The sequence below is a fragment of the Amblyomma mixtum genome, chromosome 2 (genome assembly GCF_055824585.1).
Source record: "Amblyomma mixtum isolate Tamu chromosome 2, ASM5582458v1, whole genome shotgun sequence".
In the NCBI taxonomy this organism is placed as follows: domain Eukaryota; kingdom Metazoa; phylum Arthropoda; class Arachnida; order Ixodida; family Ixodidae; genus Amblyomma; species Amblyomma mixtum.
Window position 1 is genome coordinate 200,440,657 of NC_143013.1, and position 16,681 is coordinate 200,457,337.

The following is a 16,681-nucleotide window of genomic DNA, read 5'->3' on the forward strand; positions in this document are numbered from 1 at the left end:
ACTTCATTACCAGAATCCGACCTGGATCCAACATAATCATCACAAGCACGCCATCTGAAGAGACGGCAAGTCATGCATTACATTTGAGTGCAGCAGCAAACACCCTTTTAAACAACTTGTGCAAAGCAGCAAACGACAAGTTAGCAAATGACAAGTTGTCTGCCGCAAAGGCAAAGCGAAAAATTCAAACTGTTAAAAGTTGAGGTGTCATTTATGCAGTTTTGTTTACACGGTATGGTTTGTAAAAAAAAATACCTTTTTCTCTCATCAATGTCAAATGAAATGCCCTTCATCCTACCTACATTCTCAAGATGGTTTCTCGTGTTCTAATCTGTTTCTGTTCTGTGTCACGAAAAATTGTGCACGCCTGGTTTTGCAGGCTTGAAGCAATAGTATGTGCCAAAGCAGTGAAGTGTATTCGCAGAAAAGTTACTCTACCAACTTTTTTCTGACACTGACGTGCATCACATTTATGTGCACTTTTACCAAAATGTATTCTTGTACACCTACAAGACTGTCAAGCTGTGTATAATTAACGACCCTGTATTGCTGCTGAGCAGAAATGAGTGTCATTTTATGAGCGTTCATTTCTTCCACCTTGAACTCTTGACATTGTAGTTTCGTGTAATGTCAAATTTTGCCATTTTCATAACATCCCTGATAGGGCTTTTGAAACTGTAAACAAAAAACATCTGAAAGTGTTAACTATATTATAATCGTGGCGGTAGGTTGAAAAGTGAATAGCTTATACTTACGTGACAAAGAGGTGATCCCAAACAGTGATGATAAAATTTTAATCTATCGCATCCAATCAGTCAGAAAACTGTTTCTTACATGTGTAAGCATGCAAAACGCCTCCTTAAGGCACGAGGCTACAAACCGTGGCGATTTTTCCCGTCCAAGCTTCGTACATAACTGCAGATACGGCATTTTAGTCAGTTCCTACGTGTAACAAGAGCCAGCGAATTTAGTTTTATTTTGCGGCAACGCGCCGCTTACGTGCAGTATCGGGCGAGGTGAAGCCCACTTTCAGGACGATCTGACCTGCGTGTCGTCACGCCGCCGTGTGGGGGCCTTAAGTCTTCTAGGTGGTGTTGGTCGTGCTCGCTGTCCACGGCAACGGAGGGAGTCCACGAACTTGCCGACATGGATACCCAGGACGCCATGCCCGGAATTTCTACCACCGACACACCGGAAGGGGGCCTACCGCACGGGACGGAACCAGACAGGACTGAAGCCTACCCGAAGGCTACGCCATGGTTCAGGATGATCGACGCACGCAAAAAACGATTCAAACCTGTAACGGAGGCAGAAGCACACACACCTGCCGAAAGATCACAACCCGCACGCCCCATCAAATTACCGAGGCGGCCGCATGATGACTACAAGGTGGTAATACGTCTGCGTGGAGGGGCGACGCTGCATAAGAACTCCGGTAGGTCACTTCTTGCTGCTTTGCAATTCAAGCTCAGCCGCCAATTGACCGACGAGGCCAGGGTCAGGATCAAGCCAGAGCAAAACATCGCTATTCTGAGCACCCCAGATCCGGACCTCACTGAACAGATATGCAACATCCAAGCAATCAATCTAGGAGGAAAGGAATATTCAATGAGCGCTTATGCAGCCTCACCAGATAACTCATGTAAAGGCATCATTACCGGCACCTTACCGATACCATCAGAAGAGGAATTACTAAACTGCACGGAAACATATCCCCAACAAATAAACATCATTCAAGCGAGGCCTTTCGGCACCAAAGGGGCATGTCTATATAACTTCGAAGGCAAAGCAGTGCCACGGTTTGTCTACCTCAGCGGCATAGAATACAGGTGCAAACCATTCCGACCAGTGATGCAGGTTTGCGGATGCTGCCTGAAAACAGGGCACCGTGCTGACATTTGTCCCACTTCGCAGGAGAAAAGATGCTACAATTGCGGAGTACGCAATCCTCCACCAGGACATGTCGATTGCAAAAAGTACTGCATCGTCTGCGACACATCGAACCACTCCACCATTGACACGAACTGCCCGGCAAGACAGAAGAACTACAGCACAAGAGGGAAAAAGACAAGCAAAGCTGATGAAGCCGTAATCCGACGCCATCATTATGAAGACATTGCTGCACAGAGCCAAATGCAGAAGAACCAAAAGCCTGAGCAGAAGCAAAAGACGGCGCAGAAGAACAAGACTGAGCAGGAGCACAAGACTGAGCATCGACCCAGGAATTAACATTGGCCCAAGTTGAACCAAACCCAAGCCGACCGGCTGGGAGAACAGCAAGGATATAGCAACAGCACAACACTTCCCACGAAAGGGCATCAGAACAACCGGCAAAGCAACGCACTCACCATTATTAGGACTTGGTGCATCCCACCGTTGTCACCACTGTTGGGACTGAGAGTCCGAGCCAGGAAACGGTCGAGGCGACGGTGAGTCAAATGAACTTTATGTACAGTATGTACAAGGGCTTTTACATGATACAAGGGCCAAGAGCACCACGGCAGCACAAAGACGAAGGGCGGCCCCGGCGGCGAGCGTAGCTCCGGCGTGATGGCTCTTCTGCTGCCCGTCTGCTGCTCGGGTTCAGCGCGGGTCCGTTTTTGTAGCCGCTGGTAACGGTTACGGCAGCCAGCCGTTCAAATCCTCCAATCACTGGCCACCGTTCAAATTAGACCAATGGTCGAGAGCCGGCGAGCGGCGGAGGAGTTCGCACCGACGGAGAGGAGGAGAGGAGGAAGGGTCCGTGTCGGCGCCGCGGTGGCTGGATGAGTCACGCTGCATGTCGCGACTTGTCCGAGAGAGTCTGGGCCTGCTTTGAGCGACGGCGGGCGCGCAGCGCTTGTTTCCAGAGAGGCCAGCCAGCGAAATGTGTGCTCTGGCACTACAGCACCACCGCCGCCAGACAATGCGCCGCGAAGACGAGCTACTTCCGCGTGGCTCGGATGCGGGGCGCGCTCGTACGCCAGGCTCCTCCAAGTTCTCGTCCGGTGTTCAGCCGCAGGTAGCTCCAGGCTCCTTTCCGAGAACGGGTCCCGTTCGTCAGGACAGGATCACTGCTCCGCAGCTTTGTCGCCCAGGTGACTGGATCAGCTACGCTCGGTCCTTCAGAAGAGCTTGCTTCTCAGCATCGGTCGTTGATCGTTCTGCAGGTTGCAAAGAACCGACCGACAACAGGCAACACCCAACACGAGCAAGTGCCTTCTGTCACCCGTCAATACACCAGACTTAAAGTCTCAAATCGCTGTTGGCTACATTTCTGTCCCCTTTTTGTTCCCTCTCCAACAAGAGACGCATGTGGGATACGAGAACTCGAAAGTAATTAACTCAAACAAAGTTTCAAACACAGGAAACACTCGGAATGAAATGAATGCAAAATAAATTCGCTCTCTTGAGATTACTCGGCCAGGAAAACAGTCAGCTGAGGCCACAAATGAGGACATTAATTTTTCCCGGATCTACGAGCGAACTTAACAGCGGTTCGCGAAGAGACAAAATGTAGGTCACGAGGAGGCGAAGCCAGCCTTGCTTAGAACACACGGCTTAGTGCGTCTACGTTCGCGTTTTCCTCGCTTCTAACGGACAGTAAACGACACCCGCTACAGCGGAAACTAGTGACTCTGCCTCTTGCGCTGTGCTGCGCTTTTCTCTCTCTCTCTCTCTACTACCGTGGTAGCTAACGTCTCTGCCTCTTTCGCGGTAGACGCGCTTTTCTTTCTCTCTCTACTACCGCGGTAGCTAATGTCTCTGCCTCTTTCGCGGTATACGCGCTTTTCTTTCTCTCTGTACTTGTCTTTCCAGTTTCTACGGGAGCTACAGTACGAGAGCGATTCGCTTTCATAGACTGGCAACTTGTCCCTTTCTTTGCGCTTCGCGTGCCAGTCGCGACGTCCCATAGCGAGTGCGCAACGCTTCCGATGGGACCGTTCTTTCTTTCTCTCTGTTCGTGGGGGCAAGTCAGACCTTGCACGAGTCTTGACTTTCTCGCGCATCCGTTTGCCTTTCCGCTCGGTGTGTAGTTCGCCTCTACACGGCCTTTTGATTTTACGCCTAAGTGGCGTCATTTCGAATCGCGGCTTTCTCTCGCGATAACTGTGCTTGGCTGAGCGCTTAGACGGTTTCTTCTTGGCCATTTTCTTGCCCCTGTCACTGCGGCCTCGTACAATCTTTCGCTCTTTGAGCCGTACTCGCGTTTTCCTTGCGCGCGCGTGCCGCTTTCTGTGGGAGCGCGGTCTCTCCCGTGAATGCAGCGGAAAGCGAGAGCCCGCATGAGAGCACGTGCCTTTGCGCGTCTCGCTCTCTCCGTGCTGGCGGCAAGATTCACACTTGTCCCGCTCCTTAATTTTTCGCCTCCCGGGCAGCGCTCTCTTGAATCTCGGTTTGGTGCCTTGGTGCACTTTTCCGCGCGAATGTTTGCACGATTTCTTTTTGCAGTTTATTCTACTGCCCAGACCTATGTGCCCCGACACACTTATGCGCTTCGCTTTGCGCGATAGTAATGCCTCGCACATTTCTTTAGCTCTGGTTCTGACGCTAGTTTCAGGGCTGACAACGTGACTGACTTTACTGAAGTCATTTTGCCGGCGACGCTGGCGCTTCCGATGGTGGAAACCCGTTTTCGCGCTTTTGCCCTTTCTCTCTTTTCGGCGGCGCCTGTCTTTCTTATGCCTGCCTTTCATCTTTCGGCGCCACCACTCTTTCTTTTGCCTGCCTTCCATCGTCTTTCCGTGACAGCTCTCTCTCTTGAGCTTGCCTTTCCTCTCCTTTCGACGGCAGCACTGTTTCTCTTGTTTCGCTATCACCTTGTGGCGATAGCTCACATTCCTGAACTGGCGGTGCCTTTCCTTCCGGTTGCAGCTTTTTATCGTGAGCTTTCCTTTCACTTTCGCCTGTGAAAGCACATTCTGCTTCCGTCGCCTAAGTTTCTGCTCTCTGACAACATCGCTTTGATTGTAAGCTGATTCATATGTGCTACCTAGATCAGGCCTGTCTTTGGCGCCTTCACTAAGTTCCTCAAAGCTGCGCTGTTCCTGCTCAGCGTCTCTGAGTGTGCATTCGGCCTCATCTTTTTCGGACGGGTTGACGTCTACCGCCGCTATGTTGTCAGGAACGTTCTGTTCTCCACTGTCGTCCAGCGCCTTAGCTTCTTCAGGCGCAGACGAACCAGTGTTTTCTGTCGACATTACTGCTGACACGCAGCTCTCGTCATGCTCCTGACGCGTTTCAGCCAATTTCGGTTGAGGGTCGGCTGTGCACTCAGTCGCGGTGTTCCCGCTACTGCAGCTGATTTCTGGAATGTCGCAAAGCTCAGAGCAGTGCGAAAGCACGGGACTCGTTTTGCATTCCTCGCCAGAGACACTAACGCACAACTCAGCGTCCGCAAACTCTATATGCGTCCGCATCCGTTGATCGGAAGTCTCAGGTTTCTGCATTTCTGCCGAACGCGCTGCACAACACGGTGTGCCGACCTCATCTACTTCGCTTGCGTCGGCGCAGGCGTTTTCATTCATGTCCAGACGGACGTCCTCTCTGCCCTGTTCGGCAACTTCTCCTGCTTTCGACACGCTAGGAGATTCGCTTTCCGGTAACTCCGCCACAATCTCAATGGGCGAGACCTCTGTTTGTGCATCGTCCGATGCTGTGACTACCTTATCCGATGGGGTAGAGGTTTTCTCAGTTGGCGAATGCGGGGCAATTCCCAATGTTACCGCAGCAGTTACATCTGCCATGTACGGACTACCTTCCTCTGTGCCGCACTGGCAGCTCTGCTCTACAGCTACGCACTCTACCTCTGCGTCACGATCTTCCGACCCTTCAGCATTTTCGAGCCACTCTAAAATGTCGGCTTTAAACTGGTACGGAAAATCGTTAAACGATGGGGTGCTATTCTCTCGCAGGTACCTTTGGCGAAGGACCAGCGGTGACACGTTATATCTCGCCAGTAAGAAGCTTTTCAGCTCATCGTAGTCCGCCAAGCCGTCGTCCAACAGGCGCTTGACAACGTCATACGGTTCGCTGGAAAGCAGGGCTACCAACTTCTGTGCCCAACCATTCCGCTCAACGCGCTTTCTCTCGCAGACGCGCTCGAACTCCGCAAGATATTTCGCCATATCTTCGGCGATCACGAAGGGCTGCGGCCTGTCTCTCAGCTGCTGACCGTTGGTCTCATGCAGAGCGAACAATGTTCTATTTCTCTCATAAAAGATCTCGTGTGCTTCAAGCTCCAGGTCCATCTGTTTCTTAGCGCGGGCATGCCGTTTTATCTCAAGCTGCCTCCGTTTTTCTGCCTCCTCGCGCTCACGTTCTGCCTGTTCGCGCTCAAGCTGCTTCTGTTTTTCAGCCTCTTCGTGCTCACGGCGTCTTTCGGCCTCCTCGCGCTCACGGCGTCTTTCGGCCTCCTCGCGCTCACGGCGTTCTGTGATCTCTTCCCAGGCCTCATTGGCTTCCTCAGCCGTTACATTCTCCTTTCGCATGAGCTCAAGAATCGCATGCTTTCGTTTTGCGGGGCCCAAATCAATGCCCAACTCTTCACAAATTTCGATGAGTTCCTTCACATTGAAGTTCTCCATCACTCACAATAGCCTCTTGTAGTTTGCCCTTTTCTTAGAATTCCCTTGCCGTTCACTACTATAGCGCTACTAGTATGATACGCGCAAGTAATTCTTTCCAAAACGCCTCGTTTACTCCCTCTGCACCAGCTTTCGTTTCAAAGCGCTCCGACTTGGCTCGAAACAGCAAAGCTCTCTCCAGTGCAACACACAGCCCTACTCTAAACTACAATCACCTGTGCTAGAGCAGTCTGGCGAATTGAGGGGAAAACATCAGGCACTCACCGCGCCGAGGTAGCTGACGCCGGTCGATCCCACCGCTGCCACCACTATTAGGACTTGGTGCATCCCACCGTTGTCACCACTGTTGGGACTGAGAGTCCGAGCCAGGAAACGGTCGAGGCGACGGTGAGTCAAATGAACTTTATGTACAGTATGTACAAGGGCTTTTACATGATACAAGGGCCAAGAGCACCACGGCAGCACAAAGACGAAGGGCGGCCCCGGCGGCGAGCGTAGCTCCGGCGTGATGGCTCTTCTGCTGCCCGTCTGCTGCTCGGGTTCAGCGCGGGTCCGTTTTTGTAGCCGCTGGTAACGGTTACGGCAGCCAGCCGTTCAAATCCTCCAATCACTGGCCACCGTTCAAATTAGACCAATGGTCGAGAGCCGGCGAGCGGCGGAGGAGTTCGCACCGACGGAGAGGAGGAGAGGAGGAAGGGTCCGTGTCGGCGCCGCGGTGGCTGGATGAGTCACGCTGCATGTCGCGACTTGTCCGAGAGAGTCTGGGCCTGCTTTGAGCGACGGCGGGCGCGCAGCGCTTGTTTCCAGAGAGGCCAGCCAGCGAAATGTGTGCTCTGGCACTACACCATGCATCCAAAGAAACCTTGGAACCAAAGCACACAACAATGGCCACCCCTCCCACCACTGAGCAAGGAAAACCCAGTGGCCACCAGGGCTGCCCAGACACCTTTGGAGCAGGCCATGGAGACCGAGAGCTCAGAACCGCCGGACAACCAAGATTGCAAAAACCACACGGAAAAGCGCAGTGTGGACACCGTGAACGCCGGATATAAAACTTTGCAACGCGATTTCGCACAACTTCAACCCCTTCGGGGCCCCAGTGGTACCGAGACAGACGCCACCGAGCCACGGGCCTGTACCTCGAAAGCGAGTGATTGCGCAGCCTACATCCAGGAGACCCAGGAGACGCAGTCACTCCGGAACGCAGTCACTCCGGAACGCTACACCCGAGAAAGAAGCCGGCCCTGCTAAAAAGGGTGAGTTGTCCGTCCAAGCAGCCTCCACTCCTACCTCTTTTCGAAACCCTGACCCCCCTATTACACCTCAAGAGGCGGTTAAACAGTACATACGTTCCCCTGAATTTCGCTCAGAAATCACTACCATAATAAACACTATAGTTTCTGAACAACTTGGAGCGGTGCAGCAACAGCTCATACTAGCCCAGGCACAGTTGATACAGTCCATGGCTGACAGGATAGAAGCTACGATTAACACACGCTTGGAAAAACATGAAGCCGGCATCAACAAGCTTTTCGAACTTGTACCGCATCAGGAATTGCCTCGCAAGCAGCGCGCAGTTCAACCCGCTGCGTTAGTATCTCCAGACCAGCAACATGGCGCAGAACAATAGCACGCGAAAAGGTCGGCGGCGACGACAGTCCACTACACCAACAGAAACAATTATATGGCAATGGAACTGTCGCAGCATACGCCGAAAACAAGCACAACTAGCCGCATACATAGCAAACTCCCCTAATCCCCCCCATTTCATCGCTCTGCAAGAGACGGAAACAAATCACATTCATATCCGCGGTTATCACACGGCAGCCCTTACACCACGTACGGCAATCCTGACACTCGCATCGATGCCGGTACTAGACCGGACACCGACAAACACCCCAGACAGCAAGGGCACTCAATATACCGCGATAGAGCTCAGCTCACCAGGACACACATATGGCCTCACTATTATTAACATATACAGCAATCCTAAAGATAAAGGCAGAGTTACTCCGGGCATCCTGGGCTCCTTCCGTTCCTCAAAGCTCCTTGTGGTGGGTGATTTTAATGCACGTCACACGCATTGGGGATACACCTCGGATACCCCCAAAGGTAACCTGATTTCTACCGCAATGGCTGATTACAACCTTAGCCTGATCACAAACCCCACCGTACCCACTCGCATTGGCACAAGCGTCACCCGCGGCACCACACCCGATCTCACATGGGCACACCGAACATAATCGTTAAATCTCACACGGTGCTCCAAGACAGCCTTCTGTGCTTGGCGCATGATGGCCTTAGCTGCCTATGTGCCACAAAACCCAACACAACCCAACCCAACAACCCAAGACAGCCTTGGAAGTGACCACTTTCCAGTCTGCACTATTATAGCTTATGATTCCAAGATTTTCAACCCTCGTTCGCAGCTTCTCACTGACTGGGATAAATTGCGCTTATATTTGGCAGCTGATTCTACAGAACCCCGTACTGTTACTGACTAGACTGACCGTCTGGTGAAGGCCATCCAGGCGAACAGCAAAAGCATTAAAAATACCCCTAAGGCACCGCAGATTGACCCGCATCTTGATCATCTATGGGAGGCCCGACAGGGACTTCTCAAGCGCTGGCGTCACCAGCGACACAATCGTAAATTGAGACTCCGCATAGCCGCTCTCACTCGCGAGGCAGAAGAATATGCGAACACGCTAGCCAGCGCAAACTGGGCAACATTTTGTAACGACCTCAAGGGTACATTAAGCACTAAACGCACGTGGTCCCTCCTACGTGCTCTCTTGGATCCAACAACCACTAAATCTCAGACACAAGTAAACACACAACGTCTAATACAACTAGAGCTCCAAAAGGGCGCCGACGTAAATGGCCAACTACGGGACACTTATATACCCACATCTCTTTAGTCGGCAGATCCACCCAATCTACCTCCACCAAACCCAGAACTTGATGCCGACAGCACCTTAAACGGAGTCCGCCGAGCACTCTTCAGTATTCGCCGCTCTACGGCGCCGGGGCCGGATGACATAACGTACAAGGCACTACTCAATCTGGACGTAGTCTCCCTCCAGGAACTCACGGAGCTCTTTAATAACCACTGGCAAGCTTGGACGCTCCCATCAGCCTGGACCCATGCCAGCATGCGATTTATACCCAAACCGAGCAAACCCCTCACTCTTCAAAATTTGCGCCCCATCTCCTTAACGAGCTGTGTTGGCAAGCTCTTCGAGCATGTCATTCTCAATCGCCTGCAACCGTTTCTAGAAACAACAGGCTTTCTATCCAACGTTCAATTCGGCTTCCGCCCAAACACCTCGGCGCAAGACGTACTTCTTGCCCTTCAAGAGCCCTCTTTTGCACCAGGCGCCGTACAGCCAGTACGCGAGCCATACTGGCCCTGGATATTCATAAGGCTTTCGACACAATAAGCCATGACCATATCTTCACGACATTAGCCACCATGGGATGCGGCACCCGCATATGGCAATATATTCGGGCCTTCCTTCAGAGACGCACGACAGAACTCCACCTTGGGGATATTGCCTCCCAGCCTTTCCCCCTGCCTGACCGGGGTACCCCACAAGGGGCGGTTCTGTCACATTTACTTTTTAACATTGCCCTAGCGCCACTGGCAAAGGCCCTTTCTGCTATCCCAGGGCTGCACACAGCCATATACGCAGATGATATATAACCCTCTGGACAACGGGAGGATCCCTTGGAATAGCCCAGGATATCCTGCAATCTGCCATAGACATCACCACCACTCATTTAGCAAACACAGGCCTCCGTTGCTCTCCAAATAAATCGGAACTCCTGCAACTGAAGCCCCTCCCCAGTTACCCCCAGATCGAACTACACATGTACGGCAATCCAGTGCCCATTGTGCCTCAGGTGAAGATTCTCGGCCTTCTCATTAGCAACACACTCGATGCAACCACCACCCTTCAGCTCTTGCAAAAACAGACCAAACAGGTCGCTGCACTTATCAGGCAGGTGGCAGCACGCAATCATGGGCTGTCTGAACGGGAGACCCTCAATATGACAAATGCACTAATCATTAGCCGCATTATATACCACCTCCCATACCACATACTCACTCAGCGGCAAACACAACAGGCAGACATGCTAATACGCACGGCTGTCACCTCCACCCTACGTCTTCCACGGACGGTTAGCACGAAACGTCTCCTGGCCACTGGTACCCACAATACAGTGACCGAATTAATAGAGGCTCAACGCACCAACCAATTAGCCCGCCTGAGTCGCACAGAAACAGGACAACGCCTAATGCGACAGCTACGTCTCAATCCACCCATTCCCACCCCAACAAGTCCTACACCTTACATGATCTCTCTGCGCACTCAGGATCACATATATCGGAAGCCCCTACCGCGAAATATGAGCGCTAGTCACCATCAGGGTAGGCGGCAGGCACGAGCGAGCTATTACACGAAAACATACAGCAACCGCTCCGATATCCTTTATGTCGACTCGGCAGAAAATTCGAAACCAGGATATTTCACGGCAGTCGCAGCCTATGAAGACGGCACAGTGGGGGCCGCCGCCACTATCCGGACTCCTGCAGAAGCGGAAGGAGCCGCCATCGCACTCGCTCTGGCCCACTCCACCATTGACAAAAACGTAACCGAAATTTGCACAGATTCGAAGGCCGCGTACCGCCACTACCTAAAGGGCGTGGCGACGCCGGCAACACATCGTATTCTTGCCACAGTCACCTCTCTCGACCGAACGGTTACTCTGTCGTGGGTCCCTGGGCATGCCTCGATCCCCGGTAATGAGCACGTTCATGCGCTGGCCCGTAACTCTCCTCCCGGACCCCGGATGATCAGGCACCCAACCCTGCGAAAGAGGCTACATCGGTCCTGTATACATATCATCAAATTACAGCATTCTACAAACTCAGCCGCATGACACTGCCACCACCCCACAGTACCTTGTCGCCCTCATTCAGCGCCACATGGCGACAATTACAGACAGGCTGTTTTATTTCCCTCCACCGTCTCTCATGCTTTCACCCCACCTTTCCTCCTGATTTTACCACCTGTGGCGTGCCCAGATCTACACTTTTCCATTACCTTTCGGAATGTCCTTCCCCAAAGGCAGTACCCCCATCCCCAATCCCACTCATTCTTCCTGGGAGGCTGCTTTACGGACCGCTCAGCCCACCGGCCAGAAATGGCAGGTGGATCGGGATTTACGTGAAGCGCAAGCCCGTGGACTCCTGGAGCAGTAGGGGACCACCCTGGAAGATTTTTTTTTGGTGTAATAAAGTTGTTTCCATCCATCCATCCAGCTGTGTTTGTCGCTGCTGCACAGTATGCAGAACGCACAGACTGTCTCTGATAGACAAGGTCTATTGTTGTCCCCCCCTGTGTAGTGTATTCAGTGGGAGACCACGGTAACGGTGGAGGCGGTCGGCCGTCCACACACTGCCTGTACAGAGTCGGAGGAGGAGACGCGCGTGTAGTGAATACGGTGCCGCCTTAGATGGTTGCTTTAGAGACATGTACTTTGGGGTGTATTCCTTTCGGGTGCACACCGCGACGTGTTAGACAGGCATTTGCTATCCTTAAGACCAATTTTCATTTCATTTCATTTTCCCTAAGGCCCCTACGGCGCGGTTCGGGAACTCATCGAAAGAGCCCGAACAGCAGCCTACGCCAATGGGGTTCCGCACTGAGAGCTCCAACCGCTGCTACAACCTCCTAAACTATTTCATTAAAATATTTCACCATCACCATTTTCGGGTATCCACCGAGATCTGAGAGAGACAGGCGTGGTTTCATTTCCTTAAAACCAATTTTCTTTTCATTTTCCTTCCCTTAAGGCGCGGTGCGGGTGTGCACCGAGATATGAGAGTTTCCTGGTGTACTGTTTGTCCTTCTTTTATTTTTTTTTTGTGGTGGTTTCACGCATACGCAGAAGTGGCAAATCTGGGCTCCGGCTCACGCGAAGCGCGGGGTTGACTAGCCTAGAGAAGCTTTTCGCTTCAAAATCGAAGTTGATCACACTGTTAAAGTTATAAAATAGTTCTTCCTTACAATGGCAGAACTAGACATGACATAGCTGCAGGAACAGTGCAGTGTCTAAATTCGGTGAAGGAAATCTCCAAAAAACTACCTTAAGCCAGTTTTGCGACGAAACATTGGTAGTGCCAACAAGACAGACTGTGCGCAAAAAGTAAACTTAACCTCCCAACCTCGTCGTTGTTGAATGGATTGGTTTTTAACAAAAGGTGCGTTATTTTATAATGCATTATCGTTAACTCTCTCTTCAAAGCACGCCATAATGTAGATAAGGTTTATGTTAAAGAGGGGAGGGGGACATAAAAATGGCAGTTGTTAGATGCTCTCCTTTCTCGTACTTAAGTGTATCTTGGCTTGCGCCAACATGTTCCTCCCAGATAAAGCACTTACTCAGGCGTTTTAGTCGCGGCGCCATGATGGCCACTGATCACCAAATTTACGCAACTCGCCGATCGCCTTCCCCTCGGCACCGCTTCCCTTTCCCGATACTGCGACCTTCTAGCTCCGCCCTTGCGGGAAACTAACAGTCGCAGTTCCGGGGACATAAACTGCGCTTGTTTCGAACTCCTCGAGTCCTCCGTGCCGTCCCCCTAACGTAATTGTAGTGTTCGTGGAGGGTGGCGAGGTTCTCGCCCTCGTCGACACGGGCGCTGCAGTACCCGTCATAAGTGAAGCTCTCTGCCGTAGACTTCGCAAAGTGACTACCCCGCTTTCTGACTTTTCGCTTCCATCGCCTCCTCACAGCGCATTCATCCCTCAGACCAACGGCCTGACAGAGCATTTCAACCGAACCCTCAGGGACATGCTGGCCATGTACAGAGGGCAAAACGCATGTCTAGAACACGCTCTGAGTGTGTTTCGGGCGTAACACACGATAACTAGCGATAAGATTTGGTTAAAAATGGTCTGGATGTAAGCATGTGCAGTTAAACTCATAGAATTTCATCGTCATTTTTTGCCTTGTTGGTCGCAGCGGCTTTGAGAGCTCTGGAACACACAGTTTGGTTGTTCTAGGCATGTGTTTTGCCCTCTGTACGTCAACTCAAGCCACTCCAACTGGGACCAGGTTCTTCCCTTCGTCACCTACGCGTACAATGCTGCGACGCGAACTACCACTGGATTCTGTCCCTTCTTCTGTACGGCCGCGAGCCCACCTGCACGATGGATACTCTTATTAATTACCGGCCCGACATTTCCGAGTCCACGCCACTCTCCGACGCCGCCAGGTGCTCCGAACAATGCCGTCAGCTTGCTCGCTCCTTTACCACGCAGACCCAGTGGCAGCAAAAACATGACCGCGACACTTCCGCGGCCTCTACCTCCTATCCTGCCGACTCCCTTGTGTGGCTCTGCGTGCCTCCCACAACTCCCGGCCTTTCGCGGAAACTGCTGGCTCGATATCACGGTCCCTACTGGGTTCTCAAGCAAACCTCTCCGGTCTGAGGACTTGCGCCGCCGCGTCCGCGAAACCGTCCACGTTCTTCTCCCCCCGTTCTTCCTTCCCCTTAAGACGACAGGCTGGCTCCTTTTCAGCGCGGGGAAATGTAGTGTGCCAACTGTGACGGGTGCGCTACCGTCATGCGCCGAGACTATCCTGCGCCCGACGACGACGAAGTTGCCCCGCGAGAAGGTGGTTGTCCACGTCTGTTTGTGTTTCTGTGAGCTGTATCTGCTTGTCGTGTTTTATGAGTGTAGACGTGAGCGATCTGGACCAGGAGTCGTATCCCGACTGGAGGGGGTCTACGATAGGTAGAGAGGTGCGGAAAGTCGTCCAGTCAGGGATACGAGCTTGTTTTAGTGGGCGTTTCAGGAGACGCATGTAAATGGTTTGGAATGAAGAAGATGATACAGTACTACCAACGACGACGAAGCGCTAGCGCCGAGGCGAAGAAGAAGAAGTCCGTAGAAGGCTCGTGCTGGAGAACTGCCGCTTGTGTGCCGGTCCCTCGCCTCGCTGGTTCCCGGACTTCTTGCGCCAGGGTCTTTATCGCTGGTGCTTCAACGTGTCAATAAACCGCTCTACATTTGGTGGAGGTTGCGGCGGTCACCTTTCCCCATCACCGTGGACCTTCGCCGTCGCACCATCCCGATGTCCAAGGCCGGTCAGCAGCCCCCCAGTCAACAGCCAGTCCCTCCGCCGGAGCCAGTCATCTGCTCCGGTGCCGTCCGGCAGCGGGACCCCGCTGTTTTGAGCGGCCACAGCGACCAGGATGTGGAAGATTGGCTGGAGTCGTATGAACGGGTGAGCCGCCATAACAACTGTGACGACCACGTCAAACTCACCAATGTGATTTTCTACCTCAGCGACGTTGCGAACCTGTGGTTCCGGAACCACGAGGCCGACATTCCCACCTGGGCCGTTCTGAAGAGCACACTCGCGGAGGTTTTCGGTCGTCCCGCCGTGCGGAAACTGCGCGCTGAGCAAAGCCTGCGTGTCCGAGCTCAGCACACTAACGAGACTTTCACGAGCTACATTGAGGATGTCGTGGACCTTTGTAAGCGTGTTGACCCGGCTATGACCGAGGCTGACAAGATAAAGCATATCCTGAAAGGCATCGACGACGACGCCTTTCAGATGTTGTTGGCGAAGAGCCCCACCACCGTTGCCTCGGTGTACACCCTGTGCCAAGGTTTCGACGAGTTGCGGAAACAACGCCTTTGTGCTCGTCGCTCTCCCCCACCTGCCGACTCCATCTCCGGCCTGGGCATCAACAATGACTTACTCGCTACCATCAAAGACTTCGTGCGGGACGAGGTCGCCAGGCAACTCTCGCTCCTTTCTCACCAACACTCGTCTCCGCCCGTCCTCAGTCCTGAGATCCGGCACGCCATCACGCAGGAGGTCGCCGATGCACTTCCTTGTCTTCGGCAACCGGCACCCTTGGCTCCCCAGGCCGGTCTTTTCCCAATCCAGCCCAACCCTGTTGCCGCCCCGCTGAGCTACGATCCTGCAATAACCGTGCCTCCTGCGCCCGCACCTGTGCCTCTCACCTATGCCGACGCTGTCAGAAGACCACCGCGGCAGCAGGCCTATGCATACGCTCCTCCTGCGATGTCTGCGCCTGCTGCTCCACGACACCGTTTCGCGCCCGTCTTGCGCGCCGTCTTGCGCTTGTGGACACTGGGGCCACCGTTTCTGTTATTAACGAAAACTTCTGCCGTTCACTTCGAAAAGTTACCACCCCATCTTCTGGACTCTCCCTCCGTACAGCTAGCGCCGAGCCCGTTGTTCCTTCTGCCGCTTGCACAGCACGCGTCGTCATCGCCGATGTTTTATATGTTGTCGAATTTTTAGTCCTCCGTGCAAGCTCCCATGACGTCATCCTTGGCTGGGACTTTCTATCCCGCCATAGCGCCGTCATTGACTGTGCCCGTGCGCAGGTCGTCTTTTCTCCGCTTTGTGATGCACTCTTCGACGAACCTCCGATTCGCTGTGATGATAAGCTTGTTGTTGCCGAGGACACCGATATTCCCCCTGAGAGTGCTGTGCTCGTCCCTGTGTGCGCCGCCTCTGTTTCTGACGCCACCGTTCTCTTCAAGCCTTCCCCCCTCCTTGCCTCTCGCCGACTTCTCTCTCTTCCTTTCGCCGTCATCGACATTCACCACGGTGCTGCCGCAATCCTCGTCTCTAACACCTCATTCTCTGCGTTTCCCCTGCTTCGTGGCGAGTGCCTTGGTCATTTTGAACCCGCTGACTTCATCTCTTCCTTCGACACCGATGTGCCCTCCTCCAGTCTTGACCTCGCTGCCCTCACCCCACGTCGCGCTACTCCCGATCACCCACTGCCTTCGGACATTTTCGACCGCTCTATTGATCCTGCCCTCGACACAGCTCAACACGCGCAGCTTCTTGTCCTGCTCGACCAGTTTCGCTCATCGTTTGACCACCAGTCCTCTTCTTTGGGCCGTGCGACCACTGTCGAGCACCACATTGAAACCGGTACCCATACTCCTCTCCGTCAGCGCCCCTACCGTGTGTCACTTCCTGAACGCCGTCTCATCGCTGAGCAAGTGGACGATATGCTACAACGCGGCGTTATTCAGCCATCTGCA